Source organism: Ornithorhynchus anatinus, chromosome 1 (genome assembly GCF_004115215.2).
Source record: "Ornithorhynchus anatinus isolate Pmale09 chromosome 1, mOrnAna1.pri.v4, whole genome shotgun sequence".
Lineage (NCBI taxonomy): Eukaryota > Metazoa > Chordata > Mammalia > Monotremata > Ornithorhynchidae > Ornithorhynchus > Ornithorhynchus anatinus.
Genome location: NC_041728.1, coordinates 95934113 through 95947355, shown reverse-complemented (window position 1 = coordinate 95947355; position 13243 = coordinate 95934113). Strand labels below are relative to the sequence as shown.

Sequence of the window (13243 nt, the reverse complement as noted above, 5' to 3'; positions counted from 1 at the left end):
GGATAGAGCACAGGCCTGGGAGTCAGAAGGACCTGAGTTCTAATCCCAGATCTGCCACTTGTCAGCCGTGTGACCTTGGACAAGTCACTTAACTTCTCTGTGTCTCAGTTAACTCATCTGTAAAATGGGGGACTGTGAGCCCCATGTGTGACATGAACTATGTCTCACCTGATTAACTTGTATCTACCTCAGCACTTAGTACAGTGCTTGGCCCATACTAAGCACTTAACCAATACCAAAAATAAATATAAAAAAACTTAGGATCCTTTGATTCTAAAATGACCACTCCATCCATGGTTGTTCCTGTACAGAAGGTGAGACCATTAGTTGGCTAGATTACTCATTAGTGTTTACTGTGTACCAAACACTGAGATGAACATTGTGGGCAGGAAATGTGGCTGTTCATTGATATAGTGTTTTCTCCCAAGTGCTTAGTAGAGTCCTCTGCACACAGTAAGCTCTCAATAAATACGATTGAATGAATGAATGAATGAAAGCAGATCAGACACAGTCCTTGACCCAAATGGGGCCCATGCTTGGCTTAGTGTCAAGAGCTCGATCTTGGGAGTCAGAAGGTCAGGGGTGCTAATCCCAACCCCGCCACTGGTCTGGTGTGTGACATTGGACAAGCCACTTAACTTCTCTGTGCTTCATTTACCTCATCTGTAAAATGGGGATTAAGACCGTGAGCCCCAAATGGAAGAACCTGGTTACCTTTTATTTATCCCACTGCTTAGAACAGTGCTTGGCACATAGTAAGATCAGCCTGAGGGGAAGTCCTCAACCATTCAAGTGAAATTATTCCAGAGTGGGGCATTGCAGCCTTGGAAAGAACAGGGTATATTGTTTCACACAAGATGTTAGAACCCATGACACAGGGGCAGGACAGATAGGGTCTTTGTGTATCTTGCCTCTGCCTCCTGCTCCTGCCATTCTCCCTCCATCCCTCTAGCCCTCTCCTTCTCCTTGACCCTCCCCCGGCCTGAACTTGTTCCCAGATATCACATCTCACCATTCACCTGAAATCAATGTGCAAAGAAGAATGAGGTCCTCTTATGTCCGTCCCATGAAAACGCCCAGCCACTTGCTCTGGGCCCTGAGGATTCATTCAATCGTATTTATTGAGTGCTTACTATTGCAGAGCACTGTACTAAGTCCTTGGAATGTATAATTCGGCAACAATTTGGCAAGATTCCGTCTTGCAGACCCTCTCTGAAAGGGCCTGAGGAGGACCAGGATGCAGACAGGGTTGAGGATGAGGAGATATGGGATGGAGAAGGTGGAGATTGGATTGGCAGAAGAGGTAGAGTGGGGTTGGGGGAAGCGAACTGGGTCTGGGGGATAGGAATTTGGGATGGAGGATAGGAGGTGAGAGTGGGGCAGAGGAATATGAGGTGGCAGAGGGGGAGAGGAGGTAGGTGTGAGGCTGGGGGATAAGGATGGGGAGTGGGGCTGAGGGATAGAGGAATTTCTGCTTGATTTAGAGATGGATGGGCAGCCATTGGAGGGTTATGAGGAGAAGGGAGACGTGCACAGAACAATTTTTTTAGAAAATGATCCAGACGTTATGGACTGCACCAGGGAGAGGCTGATGCAGTAGCCACTTGTTGGGGTGGTATTCAAAGTTGGAGGTGGTGAGGAGTTGCTGGTGATTAGTCAGTGCTTTCCAACCTCTTTCAGAAGCACCCTGAGGGGCTGGGGGGAAGGGACAGTTGAAACCCCAACCCCTGGGGACTGCATGGAGATTGGGAAGATTAGCCTGACCAGTTAGTAAGGGGTCTCTCACTTCGTCCCCAGGGCAGTCACCACTTCTAGGCCAGCCTGGAATGGGGCCTGGGGCATTAGGCTACTGTTCTGACCACCTTCCTGCCCTGGAGGATGGGCAAGGGGCAAATGGGCAGCAGAGAGGACATTGCTAGGGAGCCTATTCCACCACTCCTCTCTCTCTCTGTCCCCCTCTTCCTCTTCTGTTTCCCAGATCCTTCCTTCCTCCTCTTTCTCTCCCGCCCCCTCAATCAATTAACCAATGGCATTTATTGAATGCTTCCTGTGTGCAGAACACTGTACTAAGTGTTCGAGAGAGTCCAGTGCAATAGAATTGGTAGACATGATTCCTGCCCACAAGGGATCCAGCGGGCAGAACATGGTAAAATAATAGAAATGATATAGTATTGTTAAGCACTTACTCTGTGTCAAGCACCCTTCTGAACGGTGGGTTTAGATACAAGTTAATCAGTGGACACAGTCCCTGTCCCACTTAGGGCTCGCAGTCTTAATCCCCATTTTACAGATGAGGGAACTGAGGCACAGAGAAGTGAAGTGACTTGTTCAAGGTCGCACAGCAGACAAGTGGCAGAGCCAGGGTTGGAACCCATGACCTTCTGGCTCCCAGGCCCGTTCACCGTCCACTATGCCATGCTGCTTCCTACAGTACTGAACACTTGGATTTATAAGCTCCTATGGGAGGGAATGTGTCTCCCAACTCTATTGCAAGGTATTCTCCCAAGTACTCAGTACAGTGCTCTGCACACAGTAAGCGCTCAGTAAGTACCAGCGATTCTTTGGGAGGGTCCAAGAGAGTTGGTATCAACCCGTTCCGTGCTCTCCTTGGCTTGGACCCCCTCACCCTCGGTCCCTTCCCTCAAGCTCCTTGGAGGGAACGCAGTTGGCAGCTGGCTGCAGGGGTCCCTGGAATGGCCGGACTGTCCTGGCACCAGTGTCCGGGATGGGGAGGGAGAGTTGGGGAAAGAACCCTGTTGCTGATCTGCCGCTCCCCTGGCCCACCCATCCCGAGGGTCTTCCCCTTTCCCTTCCCCTCCTCTCCCCATCCCGAGGGTCTCCCCCTTTCCCTTCCCCTCCTCCTCCTCCTCCCCTCCGAGCCGGGGCGGGGGTCCTTGGCTGGGATTGGGGTGCAGGGGGTGGAGCAGGGGCGGGGATGGATGTGGGGTGGGGGCGGAGCCGGGGGCGGCCGTCTGGGTCCGGGGGGAGGGGGCGATTTCGGTCCCCGCGCCCGTCGCGCCCCTTCCTCCCCTTGCCCATCCTGCCCTGGCCGGTCCTGCCTTGGCCCGTCCTGCCTTGGCCCGTCCTGCCCTGGCCCATCCTGCCCTTGCCCATCGTGCCCCGGCCCCCGGGCTCCCAGCGCTGCTGCAGCTCGGCTGCCAGCCACCGGGAGCGCTTGGGGGGCTGCCGGGACCGTTTTCCTGCTTTCCTGATTTTCCCATCTCCCGGACTCCCTACCCCATCTCCCTTCCTCCCTCTCGCTCGGCCCGGCACCGGCTCCAGCACCGGCACCGGCTCCGGCGGCCGGAGATGTCGGCAGCGGACGGAGGTGGGTCCGGGGCTGCGGGGGCCGGGGAGGGCAGCGGGATGGGCTGCGGGGGCCGGAGGGACCAGAGGAGGCAGAGGGGGCTGGGAGACCGCGGAGCCACCAGATTTGTTTCGGGGAAAGGGGCGGGAGGCAGGGCTTCCCCTCCCGTGCTGCCTCTGTCGGGGACGCTCCGAGATGCTCTCTGGGCTGCTCAGAGATGCTCTCCGGGTTGCTTGGAGATGCTCTCTGGGATGCTCGGAGATGGTCTCGGATGTGCTCAGAGATGCTCTCCTGGATGCTTGGAGATGCTCTCCGGGGTACTCGGAGATGCTCTCCGAGGTGCTCGGAAATGCTCTCCGGAGTGCTGGGAGATGGGGGTGTTCGGAGATGCTCTCCGGGGTCCTGGGAGGTGCTTTCCGGGGTGCTGGAAGATGGTCCCCGGGGTGCTGGGAGATGCTTTCCGGGGTGTTCGGAGATATTCTCTGGGCTGCTAGGAGATGCTCTCCGGGGTGCTGGGAGATGTTCTGCGGGGTGCTCAGAGATGCTCTACCGGGGTGCTCGGAGATGCTCTCTGGGGTGCTAGGAGATGGTCTCCGGCGTGTTGGGAGATGGTCTCCGGGATGCTCAGAGATGCTTTCATGCTCTCCGGGGTGATCAGAGATGCTCCCTGGGGTGCTCAGAGATGTTCTTTGGGGTGCTGGGAGATGCTCTCCGGGGTGCTCAGAGATGTTCTCTGGGGTGCTGGGAGATGCTCTCCGGGGTGCTCAGAGATGCTCTCTGGGGTGCTCAGAGATGTTCTCTGGGGTGCTGGGAGATGCTCTCCGGGGTGCTCAGAGATGCTCTCTGGGGTGCTCGGAGATGCTCTCTGCGGTGCTCGGAGATCCTCACTGGGGTGTCAGTAGGGTGCTTAGAGATGTTCTCTGGGGTGTTGGGGGATGGTCTCCGGGGTGTGTGTGTATGCGTGTTTGTGTGTGTTTGCGTGCGTGTGTGTGTTTGGGGTTGGGGAGGTTTGGAAGCTGGATGCCCAGGGCTTGCAGCCCCAGGCTGGAAGCCCTCTCTGCCCTCTCTGCCCCTTCGGGACGCTCCCTCCCGCCGGACCCCCGGGGCCCGCTCGGCCCTCTCCTCCCGCCACCCCATTCCGTCCCTTCGGGCCCCCGGGCCCCCTCCGCCCCCCTCCGCCCCGCCATGGCTGAGAAGAAACTTGTCTGCGTTCCCGTTCGGACGGCAGAGACGGACAGGCGCGGGGAACTAGCGGGGGCGCGGAGGGGGGTGGGGGAGGGGTCCTCGGGCGGGGGGCGGGGGGGCGGGGGGGTTGCCGCTCTATCCGGGGACCCGTCCCCCGCCCCGTCGCCCCGCTGCTGGGAACTCAGTGCTTTCCTTTAAAGCTGCGGGGGGACTGGAGGGGTGGAGCTGGGAGGATTGGTGACTGCGGGGGGCGGGGGGAGGGGGGTGGGGGAGGTCGGTGATCTCGCCCACTGTCCCATCACTTGCGCCCTGCACCACGCGTGAGGAAACACGCTGGAGTCCTGCCCCAGCAACCCCCACCTCCTGCCCCGGACCTCCTCCTTCCCTCCCCCTCCTGCCCCAGGGCCCCTATTCCCCTTCCCCTCCGGCGCCAGGGCCCCTCTTCCCCTCTCCCTCCTGTCCCTGGTCCCCCCCTTCCCCTGCCCCTTCCTACCCACTTCCTCCTCTTCGCCTCCCCCTCCTGCTCCAGGGCCCCTCTTCCCCTCTCTCTCCTGCCCCAGGCCTCCCTCTCTTGCCCCCGCCCCCCTCGCCCTAAACTCCCTCTCTTCTCCCCCTCCCCTCCCCCTCCCTTCCCCCTCACGTCCCAGCCTCCCTCCCCTCCCCCTCCTGCCCCTCCCCTCTCCCTCCTGCCCCTCCCCTCTCCCTCCTGCCCCAAGCTCCCTCCTCCCCCCCCTCCTGCCCCAGCCCTCCCACTCCCTTTCCCCCGTCCATCCCCGGGCCCCGAGGTGACCCTCGTCCCCTTGCGGGTCAGCCGGTGATGTCTCTCCACGAGGAGCAGGGGGTGTGTGGTGGTGGCTGGCAGAGGGTGTGTGGTGATGGCTGGCAGAGGCGTCCAGGAGTTGCGGCGGCTGCCAGAGGGGAGAGAGGCGGGGGCCCGCATGGACGGCGCTCTCCCGGACGGGCGACCAGGACGGGGCCCGCTGGCCCTTAGGGTGGGCTGGGGTGGGGGACCAGCGGTGGGGGACTAGAGAAGCAGCGTGGCTCAGGGGAAAGAGCACGGGCCTTGGAGTCAGAGGTCATGGGTTCGAATCCCGACTCTGCCACTTGTCAGCTGTGTGAATGTGGGCAAGTCACTTAACTTCTCTGTGCCTCAGTTGCCTCATCTGTAAAATGGGGATTAAGACTGTGAGCCCCACCTGGGACAACCAGATTCCCCTGTGTCTACCCCAGCGCTTAGAACAGTGCTCTGCACATAGTAAGCGCTTAACAAATACCAACATTATTATTATTATTATGCCTCCACCTCTTACATTGCCCTGGGGAGGAAGGGCCCTAGTGCGGTGGGGGGAAAGGCTGGGGATGATTTAGGGATTCTTTGGACACGGTGGGGGAGGAGCTGGTTCATTGCAAAAACCGGAGACCGCCCCTCACATCCCCCCATTCCCTTTCCAGCCCCTTCCCCCCACCCTTGCCCCGCGTTCAGGGAAGGAACCCCTTGTTGGGCAGGAATTGACTCTAACTGTTGCCCAATTGTACCTTCCAAGTGCTTATGACAGTGTTCTGCACCCCTTAAGTGCTCAATAAATACAATCGAATGAAAGAAGGAATGAGAATGCAGGGATTGTCCTCGAGGCAGAGTTACCCTCAAGCTGTGAGGAGCGCCTGCCCTTTACATCGCAGATCCCTGCGGACCGGTATTCCTAGACCCAAATGAACCCACGGTAGTGGGTTGACCCTTCCACTGGCCCGTTAGCAGAGGATCCTTGTGGTGGAGGTTAAAAGGGATTGAATATTCAACTGGGAGTCCGGCAGGGCCTTCTTTGAAGTCCAGCGGCAGAGGAGGTCTGACAAGCTGCCGGGGTCCGGGTTGAGTGCTCCGGCTTTGTCTGGCTTCAGGGAAAAAGTCATGAGAAGGCTGGCTATTTGCCTCCCTTCACAAGCATATTTGCCCTGCGAAGTTTGGAAAGAGCATTTGTTCCCCACCAGGATGGTCTGACCCACCTCTGAGCTGCCTGCCAGGCTTGCCTCGAATCATCACTATGGGCTCTGAGGATAAGGTGGGAGCGAAGATGATGTCTTGGGTTATGCTGGGCTTTTGGGAGGTTGTAAGGGGGGATGGCTGCTGACACCTGGCCCTCTGAGCATCACTGGGGTGCAGACCCCGGTGGGCTCAGAGGTCTCGGGTCCCAGGGCCATGATGGTGTCAGTTTCGAAGGAAAATTCAGAGGATGACAAAGCTTCTCATCTCAGAGATGGTTGCTGGGCCTCTAGTCCAGATGGAGCTGACTTCCTGTGCCTCAGCTCTGACACATCCTGGTCTGAAGCGGGGGTTGTGGCCAGGTACCAAGTCAGTCCATCACCATGGTACCCTTTGGCCTAGGAGGGCAAGACTATAGGAGTGCAGGTGGGTTGTAAAGACGGAAGGGTGACGGGGTGGAGGAGAAAGAGGGATGTTCCCATGTCACTATCAGTCCTTCACACATTGTCAGCTGGGTACTGGAGAATGGGAGGGCAGACTGTCGGATCTGTGCTAGCCTTCCTGGGCCCAAGTCCAGAGAAGCCTTCCCCAGGACCAATGCTGCAGAGGCCTGGAGTGGAGAACTTGGTGCCAAAGGGCAAGCTCTTTCTGCCTTATTTGCCAAGTGGACCAGTCTCACTCTCCATAGTTCTACTGTGAGGGAGAGGTGGCATTTGCATTTGGAGAATAGCCAGAAATCCATCCGGCCCCCTTCCAACTTTTTGCTCTCGACCCCTCGGATCCCGCTGTTTTCCACTGGTGAAGACTTAGGCTCGCAACAAACGGGCAGTTACTAAATTGTTGCTGCATGGATTCCAGCCACACGTGCCACCACGATTGAAGTACAACCAAGAGTGCTAGCTCCCCTGACTGTGGTACTCATCCAGAAACCTCAGGCCCCAGACTACGACATCCCGGGCAGACCCTCCCAGAATAATAATCATCATAATAATAATAATTGTGGTATTTGTTATGTGCTTACTATGTGACAGGTACAGTCCTAAACGCTGGGGTAGTTACAAGATAATCATGTTGGACCCTAGCTCTTGCCCACATGGGGTTCACAGTCTTAATCCCCATTTTACAGGTGAGGTATCTGAGGCCCAAGGAAGTTAAGTGATTTGCTCAAGGTCACACCGCAGACAAAGGGTGGAGATGGGATTAGGACCCTAGTCCTTCTGACTCCTGGGTGCATGTTCTATTCATTAGGCCACGCTGCTTCCCCAGAGGCAAAGCTTGAGAGGCCACCCAGAGAGCAGAGAGGGGAATACAGTTGGAGAATGACAGTCCAGCAAAGCCAGAGTGAGTGCTGCTGGGTGGCCCAACCAGGCAACCTTGTTTGCTGCCCCAGACCCTTCCCCCATCCCAGCTGACAATTCTGAGTCTTACTGATGCCAGCATTGATGATTCTAGAACTAGGGCAGATACGAGTTAATCAGGTTGGACAAAGGGCTCGTGGTCTTAATCCCCATTTTACAAATGAAGTGACCGAGGCACAGAGAAGTGAAGTGATTTGCCCAATGTCACCCAGCAGATAAGTAGTCTAGCTGGGATTAGGACCCAGGTCCTTCTGTTCTCTCTCCTATGGTGAGCCCCATGTGCAACAGGGACTGTGTCCAAAATGCTTATGTTTATCAACTCCAGCACCTAGTAATAATTAATAATGATAATAATTATGGTATGTGTTAATCACTTACTATGTGCCAAGCACTGTTCTAAACCCTGGGGTAGATGCAAGGTAAGCAAGTTGTCCCACGTGGGGCACACAGTTTTAATCCTCATTTTACAGATGAGGTAACTGAGGCATGGAGAAGTTAAGTGATTTGCCCACGGTCACACAGCAGACAAGTAGTGGAGCCTGCATTAGAACATACCTCATCTGACTCCCAAGCCCAGCTCTTTCCATTAAGCCATGCTGCTGGTATATTGTTTGGCACATAGTGAGTGCTTAACCAAAACCACAATTGTTTTAATTCTGTCCTGAGTGTCTCACTCTCTGCTGCCCTCCTCTGCTCACAGGTGCCTGAGAAGGAGGGAGATATTCAGTGATGGCCCAGAACTTCCTCCCTCCTCAACCCTTCTCAGATGTGCACGGCCACAGGGAATCCTAGCAAACCTACTAAGACATTGGGTAAAAGAGTGCCACCTCTCAGGAAGGGCCTGGCACTCTGCCCAGGGGGCTCTGACTTTCCACAGACACCCAAGGGGCTTGTCAGCTGTTAAATCAGCTCGGCGCTCTAGAACAAAGGATTATCAACATGCCTGACAAAGTGCCAAGTAGGAATGTGAGACTAGCTCTGGGTCTATTTTAAGAGACTTAAGGCTGGCTAGAGAAGACGATGGTGTTTATTCCCAATAATATAGTGTAATAATAGTCTCAGCGATGTATTCATTCTCAATATATTTGGACAAATTCAATAAGAATATAGATCGAACTGTGTAAAGTAATTTTGGGGGAAAGTGCTCAGATGGATCAAAGCGGTCTTCTGGTCTCAAAAGTTTTCAATTGAAGAAATGTTGCTTAAGGCCCCAGACTATCTCACTAGCGCTTCAGCCCTCTAGATAGTGCGCTCGTAGTGGGTAGGGAATGTATCTGTTTGTTGTTTGTATAGTACTCTCAAGAGTTCTAATCCCGGTTCTGCCTCCGGTCAGCTGGGTGCCTTTGGACAAGTCACTTAACTTCTCGGTGCCTCAGTTACCTCATCTGTAAAATGGGGATTAAGACTGTGAGCCTCACGTGGGGCAACCTGATTACCCTGTATCTACCTCAGCTCTTAGAACAAAGCTCGGCACATAGTAAGCGATTAATAAATACCTACATTATTATTATTATTACAGTGTTTTGCACACAGTCAACATTCAGTGAATACAACTGAAGGAACTGAATGAATGAGCACTGAGACCTCTAGTCCTTGGAACCTGTAGTTCCTGGAATTTACTCATGGGCAGTGCTGAAAGTAAAACAAAATATTCTCAGTAAAATACCCTGGTACTTATGAATTTACCTACACCCTTCTTAACACTCATTTTTGTATTCCTACTTAATTTATTAATTTTGACTGCCCAGTTGTAAGTATTTTTATGTTGTCTCCATAATAGTAATGATGATAATAGTAATGAGCAGTGCTATGCACATAGTAAGAGCTTAACAAATATCATCATTATTATTAATGATAATTTGAAATTTAGGCACTTACTATAAGCTGAGCACTGCACTAAGCCCTGAGTTACACGGAGCCAAGATAATCAGGTCAGACAGTTCCATGAGGGACAGGGACTGTGGTCTATCTGATTATCTTGTAATCAGTCTATGTGGTAGAAAAACAAGTATCAAGCCCCCATTTTACAGATGAGGAAACTGAGGCAAATTGAAGTTAAGTGATTTGCCCACGGTCTCACAGCAGGTGAGTAGCAGAACAGGGATTAGAGTATAACCTTCATGGTGGGCGGGGGATTCAATTCAATTCAATCGAATTTATTGAGTATTTACTGTGTGCAAAGCACTATATTAAGCACTTATATGTCACTGCTTTATTCTGTACTTCTCAAGTGTCTGGTACATTGCACTGCTCCAAATGAGTGCTCAATAATCAATCAATCAGCCAATCAATGGTATTCATTCATTTATTCATTCAATCATATTTATTGAGCACTTATTGTGTGCAGAGCACTGTACTAAGCACTTGGAAAGTACAATTCAACAACAGATAGAGACAATCTCTACCCAACAACAGGCTCACAGTCTGGAAGGAGTAGATAGACAACTAAACAAAACAAGTAGACCAGCATCAATAGCATCAAAATAGATAAATAGAATTATAGATTTATGCACATCATTAATAAAATAAATAGAATCATAAATATGTACAAATATACACAAAAATTGACACAATCAGGTCTGAGCTCCCCAAAGTTACCCCTCCCCCTCGGCCTCCCCCCTCCAACCGTCTCCCCTACTTTCCCATCCTTCCTTGCAGTATCCTCAGAGGAGATCTCCTCCCTCCTCACAAGTGCCAACCCCTCCACCTGTGCCTCAACCCCCATTCCCGCTCACCTTATAAAAACCATCACCCCTGCCCTCCTCCCCTCCTTAACTTCTATCTTTAACCACTCACTCTCCAATGATTTCCTCCTCTCTGCCTTCAAACATACCCACGTCTCCCCCTCCTAAAAAAACCCTTTCTCGACCCCACTTTTCCTTCCAGTTATCGCCCTATCTCCCTACTACCCTTCCTTTCCAAGATCCTAGAACGAGTCGTCTACACTCGCTGCTTAGAATTCCTTAACTCCCATTCTCTCCTGGACCCCCTCCGATCTGGCTTCTGTCCCCTCCACTCTACCGAGACTGCTCTCTCTAAGGTCACCCATGACCTCCTTCTTGCCAAATCCAATGGCTCCTACTCTATTCTAATCCTCCTTGACCTCTCAGCTGCCTTTGACACTGTCGACCATCCCCTTCTCCTCCATACCTTATCTCACCTTGACTTCACGGACTCTGTCTTCTCCTGGTTCTCCTATTATCTCTCTGGCCGGTGATTCTTGGTCTCCTTCACAGGCTCCTCCTCCCCCTCCCATCCTCTAACTGTTGGAGTTCCTCAAGGGTCAGTTCTTGGCCCTCTTCTGTTCTCCATCTACGCTCACTCTCTCGGTGAACTCATCTGCTCTCACAACTTCAACTATCATCTCTATGCAGATGACAGACAGATCTACATCTCTGCCCTCTCCCTCTCCCTTCAGGCTCGCATCTCCAGCTGCCTCCAGGACGTTTCTACCTGGATGTCTGCTGCCACTTAAAACTCAACATGACCAAAACTGAGCTCCTCATCTTCCCTCCCAAGCCTGGTCCTCTCCCTGACTTCCCTATCACCGTGGATGGTACGACCATCCTTCCTGTCTCTCAGGCCAGCAACCTCGGTGTCATCTTTGACTCGGCTCTCTCATTCACCCCACACATCCAATCCGTTACCAAAACCTGCCAGTCTCACCTTTATAATATCACCAAGATCCACCCTTTCCTCTCCACCCAAATGGCTATCTTGCTGGTACAGGCTCTCATAATATCCCGTCTGGATTATTGTGTCAGCCTTCTCTCTGATCTCCCTTCCTCCTCTCTCTCCCCACTTCAGTCCATTCTTCACTCCACTGCCCGGCTCATCTTCCTGCAGAAACGGTCTGGGCATGTCACTCCTCTTCTTAAAAACCTCCAGTGGTTGCCTATCAACGTCCGCTCAAAACAAAAACTCCTCACTCTAGGCTTCACGGCTCTCCATCACCTTGCCCCTTCCTACCTCTTCTCCCTTCTCTCTTTCTACGCCCACCTTGCACACTCCGCTCCTCTGCCACCCACCTCCTCACCGTCCCCCGTTCTTGTCTGTCCCACTGACGACCCCTGGGCCATGTCCTCCCGCGGTCCTGGAATGCCCTCCCTCCTCACCTCCGCCAAACTAATTATCTTCCCCTCTTCAAATCCCTACTTAAAGCTCAACTCCTCCAAGAGGCCTTCCCAGACTGAGCTCCCCTTTTCCCTCTGCTCCCTCTACCCCCCCTTCACCTCTCCGCAGCTAAACCCTCTTCTCCCCCCTTTCCCTCTGCTCCTCCCCCTCTCCCGTCCCATCCCCTCAGCACTGTACTCATCTGCTCAACTGTATATATCTTAATTACCCTATTTATTTTGTTAATGAGATATACATCACCTTTATTCTATTTATTTGCTATTGTTTTAATGAGATGTTCTTCCCCTTGATTCTATTTATTGCCATTGTTCTTGTCTGTCTGTCTCCCCCGATTAGACTGTAAGCCCGTCAAAGGGCAGGGACTGTCTCTATCTGTTACCAATTTGTACATTCCAAGTGCTTAGTACAGTGCTCTGCACATAGTAAGTGCTCAATAAATACTATTGAATGAATGAATGAAGTGCTGTGAGGCGGGGAAGGGTGCAGAGCAGAGGGAGGGAGTAGGGGTGATGGGAAGGGGAGGAGGAGTGAGGGCTTAATGTGTGCAGAGCACTGCACTAAATTTTTAGGAGAGTTCAGCACAATAGAATTGGTAGACAAGTTCCCTGCCCACAACAAGCTTTGTTACTACTATCATTACTCTTCCTTCTCCTCCTCTTGAGGCAAGAAGGATTTCAGGGGCTGAGGGAGAGGGGTGGCAGTGGTGAGAGCCATGGTGATGGCGAGCTTTTGGGGTCCATGTAAAGGGTGCCTGGAGCCACAAGAAGGGTGGCCAGCCAGCTACTGATGGAGACATTAGGTGACATGCAGTCCAGCACCCTGGGGGAGGGGCCGGGGGAAGAATAGGAGAGGAGGGGATGCAGCTGAAGGTAAAAAACGAGACAGCCTACATCAGGGGCTGGGGGTAGGACCAAGGGGGGGCCCTTCCCTGACCCAGCTCCCATGGGCTAAGGGCCAAATTCAGTCAGAATTTAAGAACTGCATACAACTCCCATAGCCCGAGCTCTTCCTGTGCACCTTGTGATGCTCAGACTACCAGGACATTTGGTGTCCCCTTGCTAGGTCACCCCAGGGATTATCACCCTCCAAGATCAGAGCATGTCACACCCAGAAATGGCACTGCTGACATTGCTTCATGACACTGCTGTATTCTTGGAAACTGCATGGTCGAGAGCTGGAATTTACTTGGCTTGCTTAAGTCCGGCAGGGAGGGAGGGTCCCTGACTGGGAGTGTGATAACCCAATGCTTCCTCTTCCCCTCAGGAGAGGACGGGGGGTTTT

At 53.3% G+C, this 13243-nt stretch overlaps 1 protein-coding gene across 1 annotated transcript in view; it reads left to right on the top strand.

Annotated features, from left to right (window-relative positions):
- Positions 1–2988: 2988 nt before the first annotated feature.
- Positions 2989–13243, top strand: part of SYNDIG1 (synapse differentiation inducing 1) — a 99767-nt gene continuing 89512 nt past the window's right edge. The window contains exon 1 of the mRNA XM_029068217.1: positions 2989–3328. The gene's annotated coding sequence lies outside the window, so the exon portion shown is untranslated. The remainder of the gene's footprint in view (positions 3329–13243) is intronic.